Source organism: Tamandua tetradactyla, chromosome 7, assembly GCF_023851605.1.
Source record: "Tamandua tetradactyla isolate mTamTet1 chromosome 7, mTamTet1.pri, whole genome shotgun sequence".
Lineage (NCBI taxonomy): Eukaryota > Metazoa > Chordata > Mammalia > Pilosa > Myrmecophagidae > Tamandua > Tamandua tetradactyla.
In genome coordinates this window covers 58,416,976-58,426,100 of record NC_135333.1, presented here as the reverse complement: position 1 = coordinate 58,426,100, position 9,125 = coordinate 58,416,976, and the positions used below count along the sequence as shown (strand labels likewise).

Sequence of the window (9,125 nt, the reverse complement as noted above, 5' to 3'; positions counted from 1 at the left end):
ATGATGGAAGAGAGTGGAATAGAGATGATACCACCTGGGACTCCTCCACCAAATTCTGCAGGACTGGCTGCTATTGCTATGTCCTCTACTCCAGTTCCATTAACTGCAGCTAGTTCTCTTCTCCAAATGTATCCTCTATGCAATCCTTACCTCCACATGCATACTCCACCCTTCAGCCTTCCCTTCCTCTTATAAGGCCTTCAGCACCATTACCTTTTATGTCTCCATCAGTTCCTTCAGTTCCACCACTTGCTGCTTTTCCATTAACTGCTGCTGCCTTCAGCAGTCCTCCTTTATCCCACTTTCTATGTTCAACTTCTGCCCCAAGCACTCTTATCAGCTCTCTCACTTTGTGTTGTCCCAGATCAGGATTTTCTGTTGGTTCAATTTAAGACATAACAAGGGGTCATGCAGGAAGAGCTCCCCAGACACCTCTGATGCCATCATTTCCTGCACCTGCAGTAATAGGTGTTTTGCCAACTCCTATTACTCAGCAAGCCAGTTTGACATCTCTGGCACAGAGAAGTGGAACCACATCAGTCATTAGTTTCCCAGAGAAACAAGAAGATCCTAGGATTGGTATTGGTCAGAATGAAGTATCTGCTGGGGGGATCTGGGGTTTTATTAAGGATGTGGCTGGGAATCCTTAATAATGTGAAATTGTGCTTGATAAAACAAAACACATTGTGTAAAAGGCATGATTACAATGCTGGACCCTGGAATGCCTCCATATATCTAATCTGGATGTGAACTGGATATCGTAGTAATGTCAAATAAGGAAGCAATGGTTGCTGCTGTCCAAGAGGCCTTCCAGGAGGTCTTTGGCTTAGTTGTGGATATAGGGGAAGCTGTACAGTCCAATATTGCCCCCACAACCTGTGGGCTGTACCGCTGGATTAAAAGGAACCCAGGAACTGATAAATAGCCTTGTGTCAAACCGGAGTAATGGAAAACAGACTGCTGTGTCAGTAGAAAACATTATTGCTGAATTGCTACCTGACAAATGGTTTGACATCAGTCATTTGATAGCTGAAAACCCTGTCCATGGCATTCATCTAGAAACATCAATACAAGCCAAACCAGTGCCGCTGGAATTTGTACAACAGGCTCAAAGTCTAACTCCTTGGGACTACCTTCTAAGGTGGTCAGGCCTTTTGGTAACAGTGGGTGAAGTCCTGGAAAAAGTTTATTAAATGTCAGCTGGACTGATTGGCTCATGGCCTTTACTGGCCTATCTCCTTGAGAGATGATCTACAATGCACAATGCAGCTAAAGTAGTAGCAGGCATGTATAAACAGCATCTACCACTTAAGATTATGAGAGAGAAGACTTATCTAGAATACTGAGTCTTTTCCTCTCTTTTTAGCTTGTCCTGAAAGAAGAGATCATAGCTTCTTTACATTGAATAGCTTCAATAAATCCTGAAGTTTTGTAATTTTCCTGGATTTACGTTTTCCTTTTTCTAAAAAGGCATGGTGTCCTTCCAGTAGATGAAGAGAAACAAATTCTTTTATGATAATATAATTTCACATTCTATAGTTCTCAAAATAATATATATATAAATATATTTATAGCACAATTGGGTATATCACATTCATGAGATGGCAGTTCGTGTGCATTTAATGATAGAGACTTGATTTTTTGGCTTTTGAAGACAACGTATTTAATTGATTGTGGTGATAAATGCACAACTATGTGATAATTCTATGAGCCATTGATTGTACATTTTGTGAGGATTGTATGGTGTGTGAATATATCCTAATAAAAGTGCATTAAATAAAAATTAAAATATCTTTTTAAAAACATGTTTACTGAACATTCTTTAAAAATTAGTGTTATGATTCATAATTAATCTCTTCTCCATCAGCCTTTGAAGCTCAACAGTTTAACAGAACTACTCACAGGGAGATGCACATTTCTATGCATTGTTTTAACATCATGGGGAAAAATATCTGAATTGATCATGTTCTTTTTTGTCTTCGTGTAAACATATAATCTGAAAATTCCTACTTAAAAAAATTATTTTGGCATTTTACAGATTTCTACTATGAACATTTTGTTTATTCATTGCTATGTGACAACTAAGTGGCAAATGATTCAAGTGTATATTAAATCAGAAGTATTCATGTTATTTTATATAATATTATTCAGTACTTAGAAGAATAAATGTTGACAACAATCTTTGTTCCTGCTTCCACTGGTATTCTCCAAACTATAATAGGGACTTTTTTTTTTGCATGTGCCGGCTCCGGGAATCAAAACTGGGGCTCCCGCATGTCAGGGAAGAATTTTACCACCGAGCTATCCTTGCAGCGCCTTGTAATAGGGACATTTTTTAGAGGAATTATTCTGTTGTTGTTTATGGAATTGAATGCCACTTATTTTAATTGAGGTTGCTTCTTATTTAGTCTGCCTTAGATACTAATTTTCTAACTCTGTGCCATTATGTCTTTACTTTATGGAAGTTTACAAAGAAACTATTTTATTTATTTAGTCCATTATTTTAGTGAAAGCTTTTTATCCCAAGTAATACATTTTACTACTATTTGTTTTATATAAATTAAAATTTAATAATTTTTTTCATATATTCTTATACTCTATATGCAAATTCAAATAAATCTTGGAGACAGTTTCTTATTTAAAAAAAAAAAATTTATCCATCAACCCAAACAGGTACCAATTAAGCATTAACCCCTACCCTTGCTCTTGATAATCTGTAATCTACTTTCTGTCAGTATTAATTTGCATATTCTAATTACTTCATATAAGTGAAGTCATACAATATTTGCCCTTTTATGTCTGGCTTATTTCACTCAACATGATGCCTTCAAAGTTCATGTATGTTGTCATATGCATCAGAACTTCATTCCTTTTTAAAACTTTGTATAAATATTATGTGTACAAATTGTGTGTGTGTGTATGCATATATATGTTTTGTTTGTTTATCCATTCATCCATAGATGGACACTTGGGTTGCTTCCATCTTTTAGCAATTGTGAATAATGCCGCTATGAACATTCAAATGAAGTCTTGCATCTTGGGCCATCCTTCTTCCCCATCCATAAGCCATAATTTCTTTTCTCATGTTTTAATTGGAACTTGTTCTAAAATTCCATGTTTTATTTTGTAGTTCTTAATTATGTCAAAATTCTTGCCCATTTTTATCTATCATTTATGTGACTTTATTTATTAGATTTTGGTTTCCTGCCTTTCCAACAAATCCCAGAGCATAAGGATTGCATGGGGAAATTCTTAAAATGCGCCTTCCAAATGATTACAAGTACTCCTGGCTTTCCTAACAAAGACAGTATTCATGTATATTTTCAGAGTCCTCTATGTGATCAAATTCTTTCCTTTTACCTTCCAAAGGTAATATATTCAGTCTGGGAAAGTACTGAACTTGTAGGGAGTCTGATTCTATTTGCTTGAATAAACCAATTTTCCTAAACTTGCTTAACTGAGAGAAACACCTGAATTTTTCATTAAAATTTTATATTCCCATGTTTCTCTTATAGATTGTATACTACAAGAGAGATCTAGTAGGACTCCTGTAACTTTTCTTGAACTACTGCTGAAGGTGGTTCTTACCATAAACAAGTTTGGCAAACACTAGTATACACTGTGCTCTAAAGACAGTGAAGAATCACACTGTTAAAAATACTTATATTGATTTATTCTTTTTCTAAACATATGAGTATTGAAGAGTACACAGGGATATGCTCAGGGGTTCCTCACATTTTGGCTCCCCTCTTCAACATTCCTGATAATGTTAACTTTTCAGAGTCCTCTGGAAGCTGCTATGGTATTTTGTCCAGAATTTTTAGTTGTCATCAGTGAAAGACATAAACTATAATGGGCTTACTTAATCGTGGTTGGCATTAGAAGTCCTGATGTAATTAGATTTAAGGCCTTAACAGCCCTGTTGCCAGTAGCAAAGGAACACTGGAAGTCTATGACATGCAGTGGCAAAGCAGTTGCAAAACTTATCAACAGTAGACAGCTTTAAGATGGCAACTCTTTGGGAGACCAAGTAGTTGCTGCCTTAGAACATTTTAATGAAAAAAAAAAGGTTGCAATAGAGTGAGTTAGTTACTTCCAAATGCATGGGAGAATTACAGAGAAAGAAAATGATAAGCTTAGAGCATGGCCTAGCCGAAAGCTCAGGCAAGGGCCAGAAATCTTATATGACTATGCTAGAAGAAATCCTTATTTCTTGTAGTCATAAAGCCAAGATTTCTGAAATCCAAACCCAAAGTATAATCTTGCAATTGATTTAAACAATGCAAATTGTGTTCTCAATCTTGCAGAGTCTTTTAGGTTAAAGTTAGGACACTAATTGGGAAGGAGTGTGTTCTAGTTTGCTAGCTGCTAGAATGCAATATACCAGAAACAGAATGGTTTTTAAAAAGGGGAATTTAATAAGTTGCCAGTTTATAATTCTAAGGCCAAGAAAATGTCCCAATTAAAACAAGTCCATAGAAATGTCCAATCTAAGGCATCCAGGGTAGGATACCTTGGTCAGAAGGCCGATGAAGTTCAGGGTTTCTCTCTCAAGTGGGAGGGCACATGGTGAACACGGTCAGGTTACTCTCTCATATAGAAAGGCCTATGGTGAACATGGTGTCATCTGCTAGCTTTTTCTCCTGGCTTCCTTTTTCATGAAGCTCCCCCGCAGGCATTTTCCTTCTTCATCTCCAAAGGTCACTGGCTGGTGGACTCTGCTTCTCGTGGCTATGTCATTCTGCTCTGCTTTCTCTGAATCTCTCTTCTTCAAAATGTTTCCTCTTTTGTAGGACTTCAGAAACTAATCAAGACCCACCCAAATGGGTGGAGACATGCCTCTACCTAATCCAATTTAACAACTACTCTTGATTAAATCACATCTCCAGGGAGATGATCTAATTACAGTTTCAAACATACAATGCTGAACAGGGATTAGAAGAAATGGCTGCCTTTACAAAACAGGATTAGGATTAAAACATGGCTTTTCTAGGGTACATACATCACTTCAAACCAGCACAGAGTAGAACCCTGAAAAAATGGATGGAAACTGACAGGAAGATTCTAATGAAGTTGGAGACCTTGGATCCCTAAATTCTGCTGTACCTTTTTTGCCAGGTGAAGCAATCTTTCCTATACAGGCCTCACTTAATGTAGCTGCTTTGCAAGGGACTGATGATTCTCCTCAGGACCTACTCCCACCACTTTGCATTGCTTTAGACCTATAACCAGACTCAGCCTGGGAGACTCCTGTAAAGACATTTAAAGTATAAGGAGCTACGACAAACACCAAAAGACCTGCAAGGTTTTTGTTAATTTACATTGACAGAAATTTGGATAACATATATCGGAATGGATCAAAATGGCATTGAAATAGGGTGGAAGGAAAATAATAATAGGTCAGGCCAAAACTTTTATATGGCCTAGTTTACAACATAGTGATTCTGGATTCAATGTTAGTTTGAATAGTTAGGAGTGGCTCTGCAGTTGAAATGCCAGAATTTCCTTGGTATAGTTTGGAGAAAATTATCTAGAGGCTTAGAGAGATAGGAATGCTAGAATAGGTTTATCATGTTAAGATGAGTTTACCGATCCCCTAACTATGGCTCCCAAAAGGGTCCAGAGGACACTCCATCAACAAGGGAATATATTCATGAGGGAGCCCTAGAATTCTTGAAGAACTCTATGGTGACTATTATCTGTTGGCCTGTAATGACACTGGGAAATGCTGCCATCAGATGGGGTTCCCTGAATTCTTTGGGAATGACAGAATCCCACTACATTGCTACAGTTGGGACTACATTGCCAAAGATATGACTGAGTTACCATTGTGGGCAACAAAGATAGCAATAATAAGAACAGCTTGTTCTCAGAGCTCTTTGGCATTAACTAGCTGATCATGATGTCCTTAGAACTAAACTATATGAGCAGCCTACTAAAGTCTTACTTGATTTGTATAAGATGAAAAGCTCAAAGTCTTGTGAACTTGAATCACTCAATCAGGGGTTCAACCTCTCAACCAATTCCCCAGTTTCAGCCTGTTTGTAAACCCAAACAGAGCCCCTTGAATAAAGGGGAGGCCAGGTTCACTTAAGGAAGGACTCTGCTACAGAGTTTATAATATAAATATTCTTCCTGACATTCCCCAAAGAGTCTTGTGAATATTTATAAGAGTGACTATCTACTGAGGAAGGGGAAATAATCAGACTATTCAAGAATTACTGGGCCCTGGTTCTGAACTGGCACTAATTCCTGGAATGCTGAATGTCACTATGTCTATAGGTGGGAACAGGGGGTTATGGAGAAAGTGATCCATGGAATTTTGGCTCAGCTCTATCTCACAAAGGGCCCAGTGGGTCCCTGAACCCATCTCGTAGTTATTTCCCCAGTTCCGGAATGTTATAATTTGAAAACATGTACCCAATACCTGACAGAGTTCCCACATTGATTCTATGAGTGAAGACCATTAGTTAGGAAAAGTCAAGTGGAAGCACTAAAACTCCCTCTCTCCACTACAACAGTAAAAAGCAAACTCTCACTTCTGGAGGGACTGAGGAGATTAGTGTCATCAACAAGGACATGAAAGAAGCAGGGGTGGTGATTCCACCATTTCCCAATTCAACTTGCCGATTTGACCTGTGAAGAAGATATACACATCTTGAAGAATAACAGTGGACTATCATAAACCTGATCAGGGAATGACACCGAATTTTAGCAACTGTCATAGAAATGTTTTCATTGCTGGCATTTTGGTTTATTAATGCTCTCAGAAATGGAATATATCAGAAATGGAATGGCTTTTAAAAGGAAATTTTACTAAGTTACAAGTTTATAGTCCTAAGGCCATAGAAATGCCTGAACCAAGGTGTCCAGATAAAATTCCTTGACTCAAGACAGGGCCAATGACGTTCAGGGTTTCTCTGTCAGTTGGGAAGGCACATGGTGACATCTGCTAGCTTTCTCTCCCAGCTTCTCATTTCAAAAGTCTTCTCCAGGCCAGCCTTTCCAGAACATCAACTAGTTCTGTCTCCCATTCCCTATTATTGACAGCCCCTTCCAACATGAAAAAGCTAGAATGGCCATAGCCCAAATATACCTGAAGAGTGAGAGAAAGATCAATGGTGATGATGGAGTTATATAGAGAAAGTTGGGTTTAACAAATGAGTATGAATGCTGAATCATTATACTGATATTTCTCTTAATTTCCAGTACCTTAAAGCAGCTAGCAATAAAAACCTAAAATTATGGAATTGTAACCCATACCAAACTCTGAAATATGTTCTATAACTAACTGTTGCAATGTACTTTGAAATTTATTGCTTTTTTGTATATATATTTTTCACAAAAAATAAAAAAAAGAGAACAAAGTGTATAATAGAGAAGATAGGATTTAACAAAATGAGCATGACTGCTGAATCAATATATCGACATTTCTTTTGGTCTCCAGTGTCTTGGAGCAGCTAGAAGAAAAAATGAAAACTCATAGAACTGTAACCCATAATCAACCTTAAAATCTGTTGTACAATTACTTGCTAAAATGTACTTAGAAATTTATTACTTTTTTTTGTATATATATTTCACAATTTTTTTTAAAAGTTAAAAAAAAAGGTTTCCCCAGGGGCATTTCTTTCTGCACCTCCCAACTTCTCTTGACTGTATCAGCTCTGAAGCTTTTTCCAAAATGGTTCCTTCCTTAAGAACCCCAGTAAGCAAATGAAGATACACCTTGAATGGGCAGACATACATTTCCATGGAAACAACCTAATCAAAGGCCCCAAACTGAGTGAGATCACATCTCCATGGAAAGAACATAATAAAAAAGATTCACCTAACAATATTGAATAAGGATTAAAGAACATGGCTTTTCTAGGATACACGATTTCAAACCAGCACAGCTGGTTTGCTGCTATTCATCTGGTGGGTGCTTTCTTTATCTGTACCTATTAGTAAAGACCACTTGAAGCCATTTGCTTTCAGCTGGTAGGGGTAGCAACTCACCTTAACTCTTCTCAACAGAACTCTACTACATTCCAACCCAGTGTCATAATCTAGTCTGCAGGGATCTTGATCGCTTCTCCACTCAATAGTTGAATCACACTAATCCAATATGTTGATGATATTGTGCTGATTGGTCCTGAGCAGTTGGAAGCAGCATCTTCTCTGGATATCTTAGTAAGACTATGCATACCAGAGTATAGGAAATAAATCCCACAAAAATTCAGGGGCCTGTTAATTTGGGTAATTTCTAGGGGTCCAGTCATCTGGGAGGGACACTTTCCAAGGGAACAGAAAGTTGCTGCCACTGATCTTTCCAACCAGTAAGAAAGAAATACTATGCCTAATAGGCATCTTTGGATTTTTGATGCAACATATATGTCACTTAAAACATTTTTTCTTTCCTAATGTAAGGAGAAACTGGCTTACACTGGCTCTCTTCCTTAAACTTCTCAAAGCCCTGGGACAGTTGTGTGTGTAGCTCTATAGTCTATAGAAGCACCAGCTTTTCCTACTAGTCACCACGTCAATGAGGGTGGAGGAAGTGAGAGACAAACACAGGTTCCACTTTGGCCTCACAGGTTCCAGTTTGATCTCAAAGATTCCAGTTGGACCTTTTTTCTCTCCACTTCAAGTTCAGTTTTGTTTTTGTTTTTGTTTTTTCCTGTCAGCCTCAGTTGTTTCTCATTTGGAGTTGGACCTGCTCATTACAGGTCAGTGTTCTCTTCTTCTCGGTCACACTAGTACTCAGTAAATGAAGGAGCTATGGGAACAGGTGTTACCCTATGGATACAAGGTGAGCCAGCAGATCTACAATACATGTAAGCTGCCTCAGTGTCTGGTACTTTACAGTGACTCAGAATATAAAAATGGCTTTCCATTGAAAATTGATGATTTAAGCTTTTCTCTTAAGAAACTAGGAAAAGAGAAAAATACCCCCAAAGTAAGTAGATGGAAATAAATAACAAAGCAATGAAATAAAAAGGCAAAGAGATCACTGCCACCATCTCCAACACCAGCATCAGCCGTGGTGAAGGTGAGAGGAGACCACAAACTCCACTGCTCAGCCTCTCCTCCTTCCTGCCACCAGCTGCCAACCTCCTTGGAACTCGTTCCAATAATGTTAATAC

The 9,125-nt window shown here is 37.9% G+C and overlaps 1 pseudogene; it reads left to right on the top strand.

The window, feature by feature from the left end:
• LOC143690455 (protein PRRC1 pseudogene) lies at positions 1-1,273 on the top strand (annotated as a pseudogene).
• The last annotated feature ends 7,852 nt before the right edge of the window (positions 1,274-9,125 follow it).